Source organism: Miscanthus floridulus, chromosome 18 (assembly GCF_019320115.1).
Source record: "Miscanthus floridulus cultivar M001 chromosome 18, ASM1932011v1, whole genome shotgun sequence".
NCBI lineage: Eukaryota > Viridiplantae > Streptophyta > Magnoliopsida > Poales > Poaceae > Miscanthus > Miscanthus floridulus.
Window position 1 is genome coordinate 116,272,224 of NC_089597.1, and position 20,675 is coordinate 116,292,898.

Genomic DNA, 20,675 nt, shown 5'->3' on the forward strand with positions numbered 1-20,675 from the left:
GTCATAGCCGGGCGCAACCGCAGCAGCGCCTGAGGCATTGGCATGACCCGTACCATCGGTGGCCCAAGCAACTGCGCCTAGCGTAGGCCGAACGAAGGAGAACACGACCGAGGTGTCCTCGCGAGTCATGGTTCTAGGAGAGAGGTTGACGTCCACACTGATGACCCCTTCAATCGCCAGAGGGGGCGTCTGTGGGGACGTCATGGCGAGAGGGGTTGGCGGCGCTTAGAGTCAGTGGGGAGTCGTCCCTGGCCCTGATGTCGATGGGTAGCGGTTTGCTCGCGCGGGGCGAGTCCCTGTTCTAGTGTGCGGATCTGCATGATCCGGTATCAACGCTTTTTACCCTGGACAATGCCTTAGAGGGCATGGAGCGAGAGAGCCTCGACATAGGGACCACGCCGCGTCGTTGTTCCCTCTGGTCGGTATTGCTTGGTCCTACTTCTTGCCCTTTTCTTCTATATTACTTTTTGTATCCTAATCATCATCTCCCTGCAGTCCCTTATAGCTCACAGCCAGGGGAAATCTCGGTTCCTTTATCAACAAAAGGAAGCCAGGGACCGCCTCATCAAGGAGGTGTGGCTACGTGGGGAGGTGATAGCTCAGCTTGTTGCCTCCCAATAGAGGGTGGCCGAGCTGACTCCCCTCGCCGAGGAGGTGGCCAATCTTCGATCGTGGGTGGTCGAGTCTTGTCGGGCTGCTGATGAGGCCACGAAGGCATTTGAGGCCCTGTTAGCGAGGTCACGGAAGGATAATGAAGAAGCCGACAGGGTCAGGAAAGAGGGGGATGAGTTGCTCTAGAAGGACGTCGAGACCCGCTAGCGGATCCTTGACCTTCTAGGTGAGGTTGAGAAGGAAAGGGATCTGAAGCTAGGGGCCAAGGAGAAGCTCGTGGCCCTAGAGAAGAGGGCAAGTCTAGATGCCACAGTGGTCGCTCGGCTGCGCAAGGAGCAGGATGAACTGATCCAAACTGCGGAGAGGATCTGCTTCGAACACGGCTTGGCTCATGAGGAGCGTGACCATGCTTTTCGAGAACATGATCAGGCCTACCAAGAGTGCGACGACGGGTAGCAGAGGGTCGGCTCCCTCTAGGCCAAGCTCGAAAGTGCGATGACCCAGAGGCTAGAGGCTGAGAGTGTTTCTACTGCTCTGGCTATGGATCTTGCCAAGGTGAGGAGGAATCTTCAGGCAGAGAGTGACGAGATCGATATCCTAAGCGTAGCCCTCAGAGTGGTCTACGACGACCTTGAGGTGGTGCGGTTGGAGGGGACCAGCTTGCTCGTGGCCCGTGCCGTCGAGATCATGTCTCGGGTGCGCCAGCTCGAGAGGAATGGCCTTCGCGCTAGGGTCAACTAGTCCTTCATGATTGCCCATTCTCATTATGGGGACAACATCGATCTGAAGGCGATGAGCCATGGCTACATGCCCAGCTACGTAGTCCGTGAGCTAGAGGAGATGGAAACGGCGGTGACTCCCCTTTTGTAGGACCTGGCGAACAAGATAGAAGACATAGTTCTCCCCTAGAGGGGCTAGTTAGTTTAATAGGTCGGGTGGTCATTTTTGTAATAAGCAGATAAGTTCCAACCCTTGTGTTTTGTTTAAACAAGCGTGTTATTTCATTTGAACAAGTTTGTTCTTTCTTCCTTTTATGTGTAAAAAGGGGTTAATGCGTTCCGACCCTTCCTATTGTTAAGACCGTAGAGTTCGAGGTATGGGCGGGAAACTCTGATCACGCTAGTGAGCAAATGTGCCGTAGCCGCTAGGGCATAAGTTTCTTGCAGTTCGACCAGCCTTACTTAGTTGTTCATTTCCGCAAGCCTTGCCTCTAGGTTTTTAATGTGAGGAAGGGGTCGGGCACGGTGACTATTTCAGAAAGGGTATGTATATACCCTAATCAGCCCCAAGTGAGACCCAACCCCTACCATTACTGGGGTAGGGTGTCACTAAGGATTGAGGAGAGGAAAGCGAAACTAGTAGGAGAAAGTGTCTCTTGTTTTAGAAACAATATTCTTAGTTTTTGCACGTACCCCCTCCATAGGATCTAAGCCATCATTCTGCGACCGCACATTCGGTCTCCTTGTGAGTCCAACTTTCCTAGAGCCCCCGCACTTAGCGGGGGGCCGGTCGAGGGTCAGCTCGTCTTTGTGATCGTCATCCCGTCCATGGTATCCGCAACCGGAGGGGTAGAGCTAACAATAGTTGCCTCGATGGCTCGAGTGTTGCGCTCAGCGAGCTCGCTAACGGCCATGTTCGAGTGAAATCTAGATCCGTCATTCGTGACGGGGTTGGCATAGCCCACATGTGGCATTCCACTGCTCCTTAGCCAGCCTCTCGACAGATGCTCGAGTTGTTCCAAAGACCAACTCAGGTGGTCCGTTGGCCTCCCCTCGATGGAGATTCTATGGGCTCGTCTCGAGGTTAGGAACAAATGAGAAGGTTGAGATGACCCTGTCCGCTTCTGAGCAGGTCGGGCGAGGGCTGCTGGGGCTCATCTATATTTTCTCCCCTGGCTCTGTTTGACACGAGGTGGCCTCGAGCCCTTTACGGGCCGACCTTTGAACCCTGATCGGTCGCCTCTCATATCGAATGAGACGACTACCGCTTCGTGACGCGACGCGAAGCATTGTGATGCAACAATTGCATATGCAATGCTTGGATGTATGGGATGAATGTTTGAATGCATGTATGAGAGTGGATGAATGGATGATCATGCACTGGGAAAAGTAAAGTGGATGTTGGTAAAGTTACCTCGATGGCTCGAGTGATGGGTTCAGAGAGCTCTTACCGGATATGTTCGAGTGAAATCCAGGTCCATCATTCGTGACAGAGTCAGCCTAACCCACATGGGCATCCTGCTGCTCCCTACCTGTCTCTCGGCAGCGGCCGGAGCTGTCTGATCGACTTGGGCAACCTGCTGGCCTCTCCTTGATGGAGATTCCATAGGTGGGCCCCTCCAAACCCTTTCTGGGAAAGCGGAGGCTAAAGCTTGGGGTGCGAGCAATAAACTCTGATCACACTGGTGAGCAAAAATGCCATAGCCGCTGGGGCATTGGTTTCTTGTAGTCCGACTAGTTTTACTCAGCGTTTGTTTCCGCATACCTTGCCTTTAGGTTTTAGCGTGAGAAAGGGGTCGGGCATAGAGAATGTCTGCCGAATAAACACTCCTACCAGCCCTTGAGTGAGGCTCGACCCTTTGCCGTTGTTAGGGTTGGGTGTCACTTAGAGATGACCCATCTCTCAGAAGCGGCCAGAGCCGTCCGATCGACTTAGGCGACCTATTGGGCTCTCGTTGATGGAGATTCCACCGGTGGGCCCCTCCAAACCTGTCCTAGGAAGGCAGAGGCTAAAGCTTGGGATGCGGGGACAAAAACTCTAATCATGCTGGTGAGCAAAAACGTCATGGCCGCTAGGGCGTAGGTTTCTTGCAGTCCGACCAGTTCTACTCAACGTTTGTTTCCGCACACCTTGCCTTTAGGTTTTAGCATGATAAAGGGGTCATGCATAGAGAATGTCTACCGAACAGACACTCTTGCCAGCCCCTAAGTGACACCTGACCCCTTGCCATTCCTAGGGCCAGGTGTCACTTAGAGATGACCCATCTCTTGGTAGCAGCCCGAGCCATCCGATCGACTTGGGTGACCTGCTGGCACATGACTTACCTTGATGGCTCGAGTGACGGGTTTAGAGAGCTCTTACCAGATATGTCCGAGTGGAATCTGGGTCCATCATTCGTGACGAAGTCGGCATAACCCGCATGGGGCATCCTACTACTCCTTACCCGTCTCTTTACAGCGACCAAGCCATCCAATCGACTTGTGTGACCCGCTGGCACAGACTTACTGTTCGATGTTCTAGGTGTTGATGAAGACTTCACCGTCGATGGTATTAAGCTTGTAGGTGCCTAGTCGGAGCACCTCCACAACGATGGATGGTCCCTCCTACGGTGGAGAGAGTTGGTGGTGGTTCTTATTGCTCTGGATGAGGCGGGGCACTAGGTCCCCGACGTTGAAGGCCCAACCCCGCACTCACTGGCTGTGCTACCGGCGCAATGCTTGCTGGTACTTGGCCGAGCGGAGGAGGGCGATGTCGCGCGCTTCGTCTAGCTAGGCTCCTTCCTCTGCTCCCCCTTGTTCGAGCCTCCAGATAGGAACCGCTTAAGAGGTCATAGTCCTTGTATAGGTGCTCGACGGGGAAAGCATGGTTCGGGCATGGCCCTTTGAGCAGCTTCTCGAAGTGGTTCAGGGTAGCCTTGGCGGGCTTTTGACCCCCCTTTTGGCCGGCGGTGGCCACGAGCGAGCCCTCATGCCGCTGCTTGTTCTTCTTCTTGTTGGGACGGTTGGAGGCGCCTTCGCCGGTGTTCTCGTCCCGCTTTGCCTTGCCTTTGAGGCAGTTGAAAATCACCCCGACCGCCTCCTCGCCCGAGGCATGGCTGGTGGCGATGTCGAGAAGCTTCTTGGTGGTTCGTGGGTCCTTACGTCCTAGCTTGTGAGCCAGGGACTCGCAAGTGGTCCTAGATAGGAAGGCTCCTATGACGTCGGCGTCGGCGACATTAAGCTGCTCGTTGCACTACTGGGAGAAGCGTCGGATGTACCCATGAAGAGTTTCCCTAGACTTTTATCAGCAGTTTTTTAGATCCTAGGGGTTCCCAGGATGCACGTATGTGCCCTAGAAGTTCCCCACAAAGATCGCTTTTAAGTCCACCCAACTTTGGATTCGGTTGGGCGGAAGGTGTTCCAACCATGTTCGCGCCGAATCGGCCAGGAACAATGGAAGGTTGTAGATAATGAAATCATCATTATCCGCTCCACCGGCTTGTCAAGCAAGTCGATAATCCTCAAGTCATAGTCCAGGGTTCATTTCCCCAGAGTATTTTAGGATGTTGGTCGGCGGTCGGTACCACGGTGGAAAGACGTCATTGAGGATGTGTCGGTCGAAGGCCTAAGGTCCTAGCAAGTCGGGGCTTAGGCTTTGGTTCTCGCCGCTGTCGTAGCATCCACCATGACACGGGTGGTACCTGCGGCCAGCCCCCTCCCTCGCATCACTGTAGGCACGTCTGCAGGCATCGAGGGTGTTGTGCGCGTCATGATGGCGGCTGAGACACCCATGCACCGGGACCACGGTGCGTGGCCTGTCGCCTTGCGGTGCCTGGTGGACTAACGCGTCCTTGTCGGGTTGCTCTAAGGGCGTGCGCTGGCTGGCATCGAGGTCGTGTCATTGAGACAGCAAGCTCTCGGCCTGCTGCGCCGCCGCACGCTCGAGTAGCGTGTGAATCTCGTGATAGGCATGACGATCCTCGGGCGTCATGGGCCTAGAAGCCACCGGAGCAAGGCCGCTGCAGCAACGATGTTCTAGCTTGCCTAGGTGAAGTGTGGGAGGGCTTCATCGTCCTCGATGATCCTCCGGTTCATGTCGTGGGCCATGGCGTGCGCACGCCCACCATCTCCGTGGTGCTCGTTCTCTCACTCGAACTCCGTGCGTTCCTGCTCGAGCTGGAGTCGTGCTTCCTCGAGCTCTTGGTGCCGATCCTTCAGCTACTCCACCCGTAGGTGAGGTAGGGCCCTTGCATCTCCCTCGACCTCATCATCGAGGTCATTCGTTGGGGTGGCCTCTTCTTCGTGGATGCTTTCGACATGTCCCTTGGGGGTACCTGCCATGAAATATTCACAAGAGGGGTGATGGCTCCCCCTGCTGAGGTTAGAGCTAGAGGGCGACTCCGACTCTCCTACGAGGAGGTCATGGAATGATTCCGTGACGTATTCAGTCATCCCCACGAAATCGTCGTTCGTAGGGGATGGGGGAATGCGTTGAGCCACAAGGTGGCCAACGGTCTCTACGATGTTGCAGAGACCGGACGGAAGCGCTGTTGGGGCGCTCTAGATGAGGTATTCCGGGGAGAGCAGCTCTCCTCCGGCAAGCTACGTCATGACGTTGGCGAACGAGAAGGTGAGATGGCGCAGGTCCTCCCGGGACGGTAGGGGTCCCAGGAAGGCGACAAGTTGGCGCTCTAACCTCCCGTAGTCGAGGCCGAGGAGCTGGTTGCTCCTGAGGGCGTGGGCCTTCGGTGCGTACAGCTGTAGCTCCTCAAGCGCCTCGGCAATCGCGTCAAGGCCGGTGGAGTGGAGAGGTTGGACGATGATGGGAGCCCGCACCAACTCTCCCTCCGTCGTGACGGTGAATTCCAGGTTCCCGAAGCGCACATGTGCGCTCAGGGCCTAGCTGACGTTGTAACTAGCCATCCGAGGCCTAGTGTGGATGTCGAGACACGCAAAAGGCCCCTACCTAGCGCGCCAACTGTCGGTGTTTCGAGTTGCCACCGACGAGTAAATTTCTAATATTGCGCGTCTGGCTCGGATGATGTGCTTAGAGGACATGAGGTTTATACTGGTTCGGGCAGAAAGTCTCTATGTCCAGTTCATTGCTATCACTCATGTTACTAGCACTGAAAGTTTGTAGTAGGGGGTACAAACGGACGAGAGAGGGAAATGATCCCAAGTCTCTAGTGGAAAGAGTAAATGGGTGCTGAGAGCTCGATCGCTGCTCGGCCGTGTGTTCGTACCGTGTTCTTGTGTGTTTATCTCATGTTCTGATCGGTTCGGGGTGATTCGATCCCCTCATGGGATGCCCTGCTTTTTCTTTTATAGGCCAAGCGAAAGCACATATTACAGCGGAGGTAAAGAGAAGAACGAGAGAGAGAAAGTCCTTCAAGATCGCCGGGTCCTTTTTATCCTTCATGTGGGTCTCGCTGAACTTGTAGATGTCAACAGGGACAGCTCCACGTCGCGGTCATATACGCCACTAGCGCCATGCACATGCGTCGTCCGTCGGTTATGGCGTTCCATTCCGTTGCAGCGGACGTCGTGGTGAGCTAACGCGCCTGATGGTGTTAGCACGTGTAACACCCTAAAAATTGATTTGTCAAATTTAGTAATTAAATTGAGTATTTATTTAATTTTATGCATTTAATGTAGGTCAAATAATAATTTTTTTAACTAAAATTAATATAAAGTTTAGAAACTTTCTTGTTGCATTCATGATGGCTGCATTTCTTTAGTGAGTGAAAAATGAATTATAAAATTCGATTGACCCTGGAATAGGTTTTGTTCTATTTTCAAATTTTCAAAACAAGTTTTAAGTTTATTTTGGCAAATCAAGTTTTAAAATGTTCATTTATTTATTTATTCAAACTTCAAAATCAACTTTTTTGGGTCAAATCTCTTCCTGGCCTAATCGTTATCCTATCTAATAATATCGTCAAATCCAACGTAATCCTTTTATTTCTTTTCTCTATAAAATTATTTGCCTTTTTCTTCATTCTTTGCATTTTCTTTTCCTTAAGCTCGTTTTCCTTTGCACGTAATTTTATCCGAAGCAAGCGATATATATTTGGTGTCATATTCTTTTTTTTTTGTTTATCCAGCGTAAAACAATATCACAATTTCCCGCTTCTTTATTCCTTCTTGCATGAAGACATTTCCTTTTCTCTCTACTTATTGCGCCACCCCACATCAGTGCTAGCCATCAAGTTCCTTCTGGCCTATATTCAATCTACATGCACACATGTCCCATTATATCTAGCAAATGAATTCCATCTTAATCTTTCTTGAATTTCCATCGATGGAGATGCAAAACATGCTGCCATTATATATTTTTTTTGAGGCTTTTACATGTATGTCATTAAAAAAGTTTGTAATTACACACAAGCCATTAAAAAATTGACCGCACACGAGTGCCATCGTTCTGAACTTCTTTGCTCTCCAAGCCATTCCATCGGTGGTCCGTTCATTTTTCACTGTTACATGTGGGCTCGGTCAGTCAAAACGTCCAAAATACCCTTCTCTCGTCCACACCACTCGCCAGCGCCAGCCTCGGTCGCCGCGAGCGCAGGCGCGGGGGAGTTGGCGGTGCACACGTCGGCGCCGAGGCCGAGCTTGATCACGGCCGCGTGTGCGGCGTGGCCGTCGCCTAGCGCGCCGACGCGCGTGCAGCACTTGACGCGGTACGCCGTGAGCGTGTGGAGCGGGAGGCGGACTCGAGGTGGCGTGGCCGCGGACCCGAATGCCGGCTTGACGAGGTCGCGGACGACGGGGTCGGCCCGGCTTGGCAGGGCGGCGAGGATCAGTTGTGCAGGCCATCGTGGCGAGCAGAAGCGGAGTCCAATGCAGGGGGGGGCTGAAAGAGAGGACCTGGGGTGCGGTCGACAGCGCGAATGGGAGCACGAGGCTCGGGGAGCACGCGGTCGTGCGACCATGGGGCCGGAACTCGGGAGGCGGTGCGCAGGGCAAGGGTGGCATGGAGGTCTCGCGGTCGACGGCCATGGAGGGCAGGGGCGCACGGGCCATGGCGGCTGGAGCTCGTGGGGCGGGGCGCACGGGGACAGGGCGGCGCTGGAGGTGTCGCGGTCGACGGCGGGGACGCGTCCGGGGCGGGGCGAACGGGTGCTCGTCGGAGCTCAGCCATCGTGCCCGGGGCAGGAGCAGCACGCGGCGCCGGAGGTGAAGACCCCGCTCGGCGGAGCTCGATGACCGCTCGGCGCCGCTGCTCGAGAGGCAGTGCCTATAGAAGGGGCGAGAGCGAGAGGAGCGGGGAGCTCCGTCGCGGCCGCCGCGGGCGCGCGTGAGCGAGCTTCGCCGCGGCCGTCGTGGGCGCGCGCGGGCAAGCTCCGCCCCGGCCAGCCGCCGTAGACGCGGGCGAGCTCCGCCCCGGCTGCACACACCAGAAGAGAGATCGAGTTGAGAGAGAGAGAGTTTAAGAGAGTGAGGATAGGGATGAGAGGGGTATTATGGACGTTTTGACTGACCGAGCCCACATGTAACGGTGAAAAACGAACAGACCACTGACGGAATGGCTTGGAGACCAAAGAAGTTCAGAACGATGGAACTCGTATACGGTCAATTTTTTTAATGGCTTATGTGTAATTACAAATTTTTTTAATGGCATATATGTAAAAGCCTCGTATTTCTTTGTTCCAGCCCACTCGCTCTCCTCTCTTTGTCACTGCCAGGCGGGTCCCGCTCCCTCTCACCGACGGGTGGACCCGCTTGTCATCCCCAACCTCCAGCGCTCTCTCTGCTTCCTTTTCCATACATGGCCGATGGATGAACCAAGCCAGGAAGCCCGCCAGGTGCGCCCCCTCCTCTCCAGTCAGTCAAGCTGCAATCAAGTGTCATCAAATCCCCGCAGTAACGCCCCTCTTCACTCCCTTCATCATGCCACATCAATCTCTGCATGCAGAAACCGCCGGCTGCCATTGATGGCTGTGAACCGAGCTCCAATCCCGTCCACATTCCTCGCTCGTCTCCCTATATAAGTGTAGCCCGAGCCTCTTCCCTCTTTTCCGCCACCCGAAAGTCTGCTCTCGCCCTCTCTTCTTCTCTGCAGCACCACCAGTCGAAGCCGTCATCGCCACTGCCGCGTCGACCTCTGCTGCCTTTGATTTACTTTGGTCGAGCCGCCTCCTGCTTCGATTCCGCCTTTGTTGAATTCGCAGGGACTTTTTGCTGACGCCATGCTACTTATCTGCAGTAATCTGAGGCCTTTTGTGCAGAATCTGTGGTCGCCGGAGCTTCCGACGTCCGCCGCAGTCCGTTTCTCCTCGACTCCCTCACTCCCCGTTCTGAACTGGATGCCACGAACTACTCCACCAGTTTCGCGGTGAGCTCCCGTACCCAACGCACTTGTCCGTGTCGGATTCCTAGCTCCGGCCGCTGGTGTCGATCTCCCGCGAGAGGACGTCTCCTGCCCCATCTATTCCTTCCTTGGTTTTGAAGTGACATACTGCATCCTCTCCGCTGCTTCTCAACAGCAATCGGTGTCCAATTGGCCGTTCCCCACCTTGCCGGAGAGACCCGCCGCCGCCGGCTTCTCCACGTCATCAAGAAGTAGAAAACCCAGCTGAGGTGATCACCATCGCTATCCTGTTTATCTACATATTCATTTCCGTCCAAATAAGAAACTACAGCCATAGCATCAAATTCCTCATGGCAGGTCACCTCGCTTCATCAGCTACAATTGCACACAGGTCGGAACTCAGAAGCTTGCTAGCATCTACGTTTCCATTCAGTTCACCTCCATCACTTCACGTCACCAGCCATCAGCGAGGTGAGAAGCAACCCATCGTCGTCGATCTATTCAGCACTCGTTCAGTCGTTTGCATGTCCATCATTATTTGACAACCTGCTATATATTCGACTTACTCCCACGGTCCGTACAGATGTTCGTCTTACACTAAAAATTGTATAGTCAATAAGCTCCACCAGCAGGCAGCAGTCCGCAAGAATATCCCTTTATGGTTACGTGATTCTTCATGCATGATCTACTATACAACCCACCTTTATACATGATATACATATACTACATGGTATACTACATCAAGCTGATGTCACATACACCATGATTTTCTTCAAAATTTAATATCAATATTCCTTTTTAATATCTCTTTAGTAATCCGAGCCGTATCCTTCGTCATATCAAATTTATTCATACTTTGTAAAATTTCTTTGCTAGTCCATAATAGCTAACCATATCATTCCATTTCCGTCTATGACCGTACATCTTTAGCACTCTATTCCATGAACTATATTATGTCACGGTTCATCGAGCGTTTACAGAAATCAATTCTATTTTAAAATAACGTGAATTTGAATTATAATCTATAAAACTTCAAAAGCTCATAACTTTTGAATGATAGCTCCGTTTTATTCGGTTCTTGGGCTCACGAGTTCGTAACGACGAGTAGTACATGTTAGTTATCTTTATAGTATTGTAATGCTTGGTGTACTGTTTATAGGTTATTGTGATGTTTGTACCGGTTGTTTGCTGACGTTAGAAGTGGAGCTATGCAAGGCTGACCCAGAAGGAAAAGTTGGAGAGCTTGAAAAGCTTTTGGAAGGCAAGTGTAACATGAGTTCCCTTATTACCTAATAACCATTTAATCACCTTTTTATGTGCATGTGTCTAATATGATGAAACACCAAGGACAATACCTAGTACTTTTGATATCTTGTATCCTTGTCACCTATGGGTTCTGCGTGTGGGTAGACTGGCTTAGTTTGCTATCACCAACTATAATGATCTATAATATTGATTAATGATATACGCAACTATGGATTAAAAGGTGTTTTTTAGCAACATGGATATCAGGGGGCTAGAGCATTGGGCCTTTTTTGTGTGCTCTAGTCTGCCCTCCATAAGGACTGAACCTTAAAGCGGCAACCCAGGACATATAGTACAACCACAAGCCACATGGCTCTGGCTTGACTCAGTATCAGAATTCTACTAGTTTGTGGCAGCTTATCGAAAGGCACAAGAGGGGCTCCGATTGGTTTGATCTCGGCCTACCAAGGGGGTGCTCTTTGGTTTTTTGCTTTTTTTGTTAGTCACCCCTTGAGGGAGGGATCTTACTTCTTGATGGGGAAACCTTAGCGGGTTGCTACTTATTAGTTGGACCTGTGAACGGTCTCGTAGTGTACCCTGTCACACTCCGTTGGAAGATGTGATGGCATATGGGAATCACGACTTGTGGTGAAAGTGTACAACCTCTGTAGAGTGTAAAACTGGTATATCAGCTGTGCTCTCAGTCATGAGCGGCCTGGATCCTTTTTGAGATAGATGGTTCTATGAATGGTTTGGGTGATGATTAATCTTGATGTTAATTATACTTTCACCTTGGGAGCTTAAGCATAACCTAGCAACATAGGTTTAATAAATAAAATATGACCAACTAATAAAATGCTTACCTCAGTTTAGCCGAGTCTAGCCACTTGAGCCTTGCATCCCCTCATGTTATACTTGTTGAGTATGGTGCGCTCACACTTGCTTTATATACAATCAACAAAAATCCCGAATGGGTACCAGATGATGGATCAAACGAATGGAGTCCATGAGTACTAGGCGAGTGTTTCCCCCAGTCAACCGTCCCTGTGGAGTATGGAGTCCCGAAGAGAAGATATAGAATAGTTTCCGCTATGCTTTGAAATAGATGTAAGTCTTGATGTAACTATGTTTCGATATATATAATAAAGCATTGTTCTTAATATTCTCCATATTTGTCATTATATGTGTTGTGTGGACATTCTGGGCACACATAAATTAGCGCTTGGTATTCTTTAGAAAAATGGGTGCGACAGTACGGGGTTAGGCAGAACAACACCGGTACGCCCGACACTGTTCTTGATGTGAATCTTCAGGTATAGCCCGTCATTTACCTCGGGGCGTGCCGGTCTCTTCCTTGGTGTCAGAGTTTTGACCCAGACCCATACGGCCTAGACCTAGAGTGGTTGGCGGTGGTATGGGATCCCGTCAGGCGAGGCGGAGTCCGTGGCCCTGGGGTCGGGGCGAGGCGGAGCACAACCCAAGGGCCGGGGGAGGCGGAGCCCATGGCTTTGGGGTCGGGCAAGGCAGAGTCCGCGGCCCCGGGGTCGGGAGGGGCGGAGCCGTCCCCCAGAGGTCGGGCGAGGCGGGAGCCCGCGCACCTGGGGGTCGGTTGGAGCTGTAGTCGCGCTCTTGACTGCTCGGATGAATTAATATTGATGACCATTAACTCCTCCTCTTCGGGTACCCTAGTATTGGTCTCCGACAAATTCATCGTAAATATTTTCAACATAAATTTTCTAACACAAATTTTGTATAATAATTTTATGGATAATATAACTTATACATATAAGTTTTTGTTATCTAATATTTTTACGTAATTTATTCTGTATCAACTTCTAAATTTAAAAAATTGAGTGGCAGACAAAAATAAAAAATAAAAAAACGAGCATATAGAAAGGAAATCGAGGTTGATATAAAAAAAAAGAAAAAAAAAGAAAAAGGAAGAAGAGAAAAAACGTTGAGCGGCAAACAAAAGTGCAAGGAGAGGGACGACGGGGTGACAATCATGCGCTAAAATGACAGCCCAAGTATGGGCTGGCGGGGCAATATGGTTCGCAAGTCATGCATACAGGTCAACCTAATGTCAAACCAAACGTCCCCGTGGTCGTGCGAGGACTCTAGTTAAAACACACAAGGCTGAGCGGCGTGTGAGCTTTGTGGAGCGTTTGCTCGGAGCGAATATCCGTCCAATCGAAGCGAGTTGGAGTCTCCACCCGCTGAGGAGCTACATTCTACTCTGATGTTGTTTGATGTGTGGGATTCCGCCAATGTAGCGATGTAATAAGTGGCAATTTTTCCATGTCAAACAAACTTGTTCGGTTGTTGAGTACATCACCCCTTTTGATGACTTGATGCACTAGTTGTTAGCACATGATCCTTTTGCCAACCCAGCTAAAAGTTGTTGTAATGTCAAAATCTTTGCGCTCATCGAATTCAAGATTTTAGGCTATGTGGTTCAGGAGTTATGTTTTCCTTAATGTGATTGTTGTTGTTCTGTTGATGTTCTGGACAGTAATTGATCGATTCGGTTTTTTGGCCATGTTCGAGGTCCAATAGGTTGTCGCGTGGAAATGGAACTGAGTTACAAAAACATCCTCTATAACAAGACCTGATGCAGAATTATACGATTCAAGCATCATTTACTCAATTTCTATAGGGGCCAGAGGTTTAAAATCATGGTTAACTAGTTGATGAAGTAGAGCAGTGCAGGTTCCTTCCTGGAGGCATTTTGAAAAAATAGGTTGTCTTTTCTTAAAAAAAAGGCTGTCAACAAGTTTGTCATACACTTGCCTTAGTGATGCAACGAAGCACTCTAGGAAACAGCTTGGGCCCTGCCCACCAACTCACCAACAACTAAACAACCATGGTTCATGCATACTAAAAAACAACACAAAAGTATTCTAATCTAAACACACTCTCAAGCAGCATCCACCCTTGAATCAAAGTTGCATTTTCTTTGGATGGCTCAAGATCAAGTCACATGGATTGTAGGGTAAAAGCTCTATGTTTGGTTTTGATAATTGAGACAACTAGTGGACTAAGCTTTTGCTAATTGTGTGATTAGGCATGTTTAGATTCACACCAAGATGGAGAGCAATGCTTAGAGATGGATGAAAGGTGATCCATCCAAATGGAGAACGCTCTCACTTGAAAAAGAAGAAAGAGAAAAACAAAATCCAAGTTGTAAAGACAAAGGTAAATAGGGATTTTGTTTTGCTGGTCAAGATGCAATAGAGTGCGTGACCGGGTTTATGATAGATAGTCATACTATTAAAAAGAGAGCTACCGTTGTGGGTATGGGCTACTGCACCTACCCCGTTCCATATAAAATGGCCCAAAGGTCCAAGAGGTCTAAGGACCTCCATGTAATTTGCAAGCCAAAGGGGCTAGGGAGGAAGATTGCCTCCTCCCACCTCCCCTATAAATAGAGCCTAAGGGGCAAGGGTAAAGGGATCTCTCCCCTTATTCTCTAAACCCTAGTATTGTACTTCCTCTCATTTTATTTTTGGTGTGCGGAACTAGCACCCCCAGCTTACCCTTCACCCTGAAGAGCCACCCCGGAGAGCCGACAACCCTTCACCCTGAAGAGCCACCCCAGAGAGCCGACAGAGACCAAGTATTTGTAATTCCCTAGCAAGTATTTGTAATTCACTGCTCTTGGTTTTGATGAAAATTGCTCCCTAAATTTAGAACATGCCACCCGTAGGCTCAATAAGCTTGAGTTTTGGGAAGTAATAACAACTTTGCATGATTGTACAACAATATTCAGAGTGCCTCATTTTTTAATGGTATACCAAATGATGGGTTGCATGTGTAGTTCAATAGGTAGGCAAAGGTCAAAGCCCACATACTGAAACATATTTGTGAGAGCACCCAAACCCTCCCTTGCCTCCACACCATACGTGACTGTTGCAACAACTATCTCCCATGTCATGAGTTGAGCAAGGGCGTTTGCTTCATTTGGATCAACCTTCCAGACAAAACAATAAAATCATATTTTGACTATTAAATTAATAAATCAATAAATTTATAGAAAAAATTATGGCCGATCAGAAGTAGCTCATTTTTTCTAGAGTTTTTACAAACCTAGCATAAAGTAACAAAACTAAGGAACTTGTAAAAATTACAGCAATGACTATTCTATTAAAAACATAATAGATCACAATTCACAACAGTTGCTTATACACATGTAGTTGAAACTAGCAAGTATAAATTTAGCTAATTGTAAAAGATCAGAAAGATCTGAATAAGACATCCTAGTATAGATTTTGGATGGGTTTTCACAGGTTGAATTAGCATTATTAGTCTTTCAAGAAGTAAAGTTTTGAACATTCGCAAAAGGCCATTATAAGATTGGTTCAAGAAAATTTACTACAAATTAAGTTTGTTCAAATACATTTTAAAAGTCTTAGAAGCATTTTATAAATAAGTAATAAACTCTATTATCTAATGCTTTTTCTCAAAATTCGAGCCACTCCCTAGCTATGCCACTGGCATTATGGGCCGTGTATCGTCTTAGAGCCCACAGGGGCGCATGCATCCAAGGGTACCATACCCCCAAACACTTTATATTAAGTCGAGGTCGCACAAGTTAGAGTTGGATTTTGCTTTAGATCGATGTATTCAAACAGTTGTCATCATCGGTTGTGAAACCCCAACTTCGAGTGCTTGATAATACATCTGCAATTCTTCACTTCAATTGAATTGCTTCTTTCGAGTTCTTGCTTGTGTTCTTTGTTTCGCAGGTAGGGATTAGCCTTCTTGGCGAGGTTAACCGGATTGTGACATAGTGATAACTAGAGGAGTCGTGGTGCTAAGGTTGTAGGGTTTAGGTCTTTTGGTTTGAAGCTGGATCAATGTGTCGTGCTCTAACAAAATGATAGTTATCTCCACCTGATGGAAGATTGAGAACCCCATCCCCATCACCTCCCAACTCTCCTCCTCCACTTGTCCATATGAGCAGAACTGTTAACTGCCTTATGGCAACTGCCTCTGTTAATGGTCTATTAACGGATGCAGACAGCTTAAGTCGCCTACCTCGGTTAATAGGTTAATGGAGGCAGTGCTGCTATGGCGACCGCCTCCATTAATGGTCTATTAACGGAGGCGGTCATCCTTAGGATGCTTGCCTCAGGCTATAAATGCAACCCTAAACCACCCCATCTTTTTCCTCCACGAGCTCCCCCTTTCACTTTGACGGGATTGGAGTTCTAGAACTCTGAAAAATCACCATTTTTGGGGGAGGAGTTTTGCTCTTAGATTCGTTGAAGGTGGACACCGTAGGAGGTTGCTATGCGCTCTCACATCCTTATTCTGATTTGGTCTCACCCAAAGGAACTCATAGGTGGTGTGGGTCAAGTGGAAGCTCGTTCCGGTCCGTTTGGAGACAGTGTTAATCTCGGTGCAAGCTGAGGGCACAGGTTGCGCCGAACGTACCATAGGCTCAAAAATGAATTTGGTCACACTTGTTGGCTGTAGAACATGAACATGTGCCACATAAGTATTGAGGAAGGAATGGCTGCTTCCAGAAATAATCAGAATGACATTTTTATGGGACGGAGGGAGTACTATGGCAAGGATGCCGCAGAAGACTAACGATGGGCACTATGGGCACAATGAAATTTCGTGTTTGCGGTCTTTGAGTATTGACAATTGCCTTAAACAGGAAGAAATTCTTCTTCTTCTTGAATGACACATTCTTGCCTTCTCTGTCATCCTTTTTCTTCTCTTTCTTGTCCTTTGTTGACTTGTCATTATTATCATTGTGTGGACAATCCACAATGAAATGATCCTTTGCTACCACACTTGTAGCATCATCTACTACTTGATCTTGGTGATGATCTCTTTCTATAGCCCTTCTTCTTTTCCCAAATTTTCTCACAAATAATGCGATGGTGTCCTCATCAATGCTAGAGCCTGTGCTTTCATCATCACTTCTCTTCCTTTATATTCCTGTTATTTTCCATGTATCTTGCTGGTCCCTTTCCTTTCTTGATCATCGTCAAACCAATGGCACCTGGTCTCCATGTGTGCCAGACGTGTGCCCCCATTGCCTGAACAATTTACCCATGTTTACATGATTGTTCTGTTGAACACGTGAACATTCATTAGCAATAATATTTATTGATTGACTATTGACTCGATTACACTACCTAATAGTAAGGGCTAGGGCAGCAAGTCTTGCCCTGTCTTTGTTGCGGTTAAAAGTAAAAGATATTGCCTACAGACTAATTCTTGCCTTTTATAGGTAATTAGTTAAAAAGCATAAATGATTCATTTGTTTAATTTGTAGAAAGCACGATGCGCTGCTGTATAATAAAAACCAAAATGACGTGTTTTGCATGTTGGCGAACCGCTAACTCACGACCGACAGAGCGTCAGCTTCCATGAGGTTTGGGGGAGGCAAACCGCTAACTCACGACCCAAAGAGCATCGTCTTCCACGCGGTTTGTGAGAGGCAAACCGCTACGGTGGTGTCTCAGTTTCTCATGAGAGAGTGACAACTGGCCTGACCAGTGGGGCCAGGATGGCTCCAAGGGTGACAGCTCAAATCTGTGCATGAAGTCTTTTTTTCAAAATGCCTTCAAGAAGGAACCTACACTGCTCTAGCTTCTTCATCAACTAATTAACCATGATTTTGAACCCCTGGCCCTTACAGAAACTGAGTAAATCACTATACCACATCCCAAAATTAATGGCACATGGGGGTCGTTAAAAGTATCGAAATAGCATTGGAAGGTCGGACGTTAAAGATTTGTAACGTTCGGTCCGTCGTTATATCTCGTTTTTACAACAGACAGGCCGTTCGACGGTCTGTCGTTATATCTACTTTTTTGCAGCAAGAAGATCAAAGTGCTCATAGTGGTTCTTTTGTTCCATGACTTCCCTAGATATGAAACATTTTTCAAAAGAACTTTATCGTTGTGCAAGCCAGACATATGAGCTATGTTTTGTACACGACAAACATCTTTGTTGTGTAGAGACTTAAGTGATCTAGCTTGGTTGTGAGTATTTTGTATAAAAGTACAAATGTTGATGGCTTCAATGGAAATTGTGAGCATGGTTTACTCGGTTCTATGTTTGATGCTCAACATCACTTTGGATGGAAAATGTTTAAATGGATGATGCTATATGGTTGCTGTACAATTAATTAGTTCAAATTATGCTAGCATTAGACAGTTGGTCACTATAAATATATGTTGTCAGACAGAGTGTCGTTATAAGTTTATAATAGGCGTCAAATAGTCAGTCGTTATATCTTGTACATAGTGTCTGGCGGTCGGTCGTTAAAAGTTGGTCGGTTGTTAAAGATTTATAACGACGCCAGTATCAACGACGGATACAAGGGTCGTTAAAAAGATATAACGACCAACCGTATGACGTTAAAATGGCTTTTAACGACCCACCGGGCGACGCTATAGATAGGCTGTGGTGTAGTGAATGCTACCTGAATCGTATAATTCCTACATCAGGTCTTGTTATAGAGGATGTTTTTGTGACTCAGTTCCATTTCACGTGACAACCTGTTTTTTTTAGATGCCTCCAGGAAGGAACCTACACTGCTTTAGCTGCTTCATCATCAACTAGTTAACCATAAATTTGAACTCATGGCCCCCACAGAAACTGAGTAAATGCTGCATGAGTCGAATAATTCCTACATTAGATCTTGTTAGGGTATGTTTAGTTGCCAAATTTTTTTGCGCAGTACCCGTCACATCGAATCTTGCGGCACATGCATGGAGTATTAAATGTAGACGAAAAAAAACTAATTGCACAGTTAGATGAGAAATCGCGAGACGAAACTTTTGAACCTAATTAGTCTATAATTAGACACTAATTGCCAAATACAAACGAAAGTGCTACAGTTGCCAAAATCCGAAATTTTTTGGATCTAAACGGGGCCTTATAGAGGATGTTTTTGTGTTTTCATGTCTAAGTAAAATGAGACTTGGCTTGTATCCATAAATTGTATCCAACATGGAGTAACACGTAAAAGGTGACCCCATAGTGTGCCATAACTTTTTTTTAATAGCATGCGTTCTACAGGCCAGTCTAGCCAAAGGATTTACAGTTCTCAAACTTGTGGTATGAACTATGAAGTCCAGAAAACAGATCCATTTGGCAGCAGTCACTTAATGCTATGTGGATCAAATTATGATTAAATAAATACTCTAATAATAAAAGTAAAAACAGTGTCCGTGGTAAACAATAAACAATCTTCATAATAAGAAGATGACTGTAGCATGGTAAATGTGGCATTGCCATCTGATTATGCGGTGCGGATTGTAGAGAGTAGAGACTATCTCAGCATTTTATTGCCCTGAACAAAAATGCCATGCAAAATTGATGAGCAGATTTCTCAGTGGATAAAATAAAAATACAGAGTAGGGCCCGTCCTCCTGGTCGTGGATTCCGGTGGCCCTGTGCGCGAGGATGACGAAGGATTATGGCACCGAGGTGGCGTTCGTGGTCTCAAACCCTCAAACTCGTGCCAAGAATCAGGTGCCCACGAGCTGGCGGCGCTGCACCTGATGCTGTCGCGCAGTCGCGCCAATCGTCGAGGTTCAAGGGCGACGTGCCGCAGCCGAACGGGCGCTGGGGCGCGCAGATGTACGACCGCAACGCACGCGTGTGGCTCGGGCGCTCGGCACGTTTCCCGACGAGGAGATCGCCGCGCACCTACGACCCGCGGTGCACTCAGAAAATATTTCAGAGAGCTGAACAACACTGCTGTTCGATCTTAAGTCTCAGCCCTCTACACTATAGAACTATGCCTAAAAATTTATAGAGCTCCACTGCTACGATACAGGTAGAGGGGCTTGAGCCCTCCGCCCCACCGCTGTGTCCGCCCCTGCCTACGACGTGGTTGCCCTCCGCTTCCGCTGTCGTGAGGCCATCACCAACTTCCCGGAGGAGCGTGCGTCCGCGGGTGAGCTCGCCTTCCTGCAACAGCAGCCAGAGCTACGTGCTTACCAAGGGCTGGAGCCGCTTCGTGCTGCTAGGCGAGCTGTGGCCGGCTGGGCGAGGCTGGCGGCTGGCTGGAGGCGCCTGCTGCCTGGCTGTGATCGAGGGGCCGTCGCGTGCTGGAGGCAGCCACACGCCGCATTTCCAGGCTCCAACCGCCCAGCCCGTCACCGCACCGGCCTCCAGCCGCCCACCGCGGCTCCACACAGGGTTGCAGCAGGCACCGTACCGGCGCGCCGGCCGCCCTCCACGGCTTCCATTAGGCGTGCGTGCAGGCCACCACGCCGGCCGCCCGGGCTCCTGGCCGTCAGGCCCCTCACCCTCAGGTCTCAGCCCAGTTGACTCCCTCCGTGACGCCTGCCCCTGGCTCGGTCCCTCCCTGTTGTAGTGCTGTTCTGCTTTATCTGGTATGAATACCAGCTGCTTTTTTTTTTTGTTTCTCGGTCTCTCTGCTCAATTTTCTATTCTATAAATATTTCAATTGGATTGGAAAATGATATCTCAAATTAGATATATAGATGATGGATTTTAGTTTAATCATCATATCAATTAGAATTTTTATTTTCATATTAGTTATTTCTGTCTGTAATATAAATGGGACCCTGTTGGGTAGGGTACACCGCTCAACAGAGGCTGTTTTGATGAAATCCTGGGTCCACCACTGGACCTAAGTATGGGCGGGTGGGCCATATGGTTCCTAGGTCGTGCATGCAAGTCGACATAATGTCAAACCAAACGCCACCGTCGTCGTGCAAGCTTGGTGGAGCGTTTGCTCATAGCGAATGTCCCTCCAATTGGAATTAGGTACCACTAAGCGCATTACATGATGAGTTTGGAGTTTT

At 48.6% G+C, this 20,675-nt stretch overlaps 1 long non-coding RNA gene across 1 annotated transcript; it reads left to right on the forward strand.

Moving 5' to 3' along the window:
- The first annotated feature begins 9,152 nt into the window (after positions 1-9,152).
- LOC136519479 (uncharacterized) lies at positions 9,153-12,023 on the forward strand. The gene is made up of 6 exons (XR_010774931.1): positions 9,153-9,439; positions 9,520-9,648; positions 9,800-9,893; positions 9,982-10,095; positions 10,784-10,885; positions 11,851-12,023. It is a non-coding gene; the product is annotated as an uncharacterized lncRNA (long non-coding RNA).
- The last annotated feature ends 8,652 nt before the right edge of the window (positions 12,024-20,675 follow it).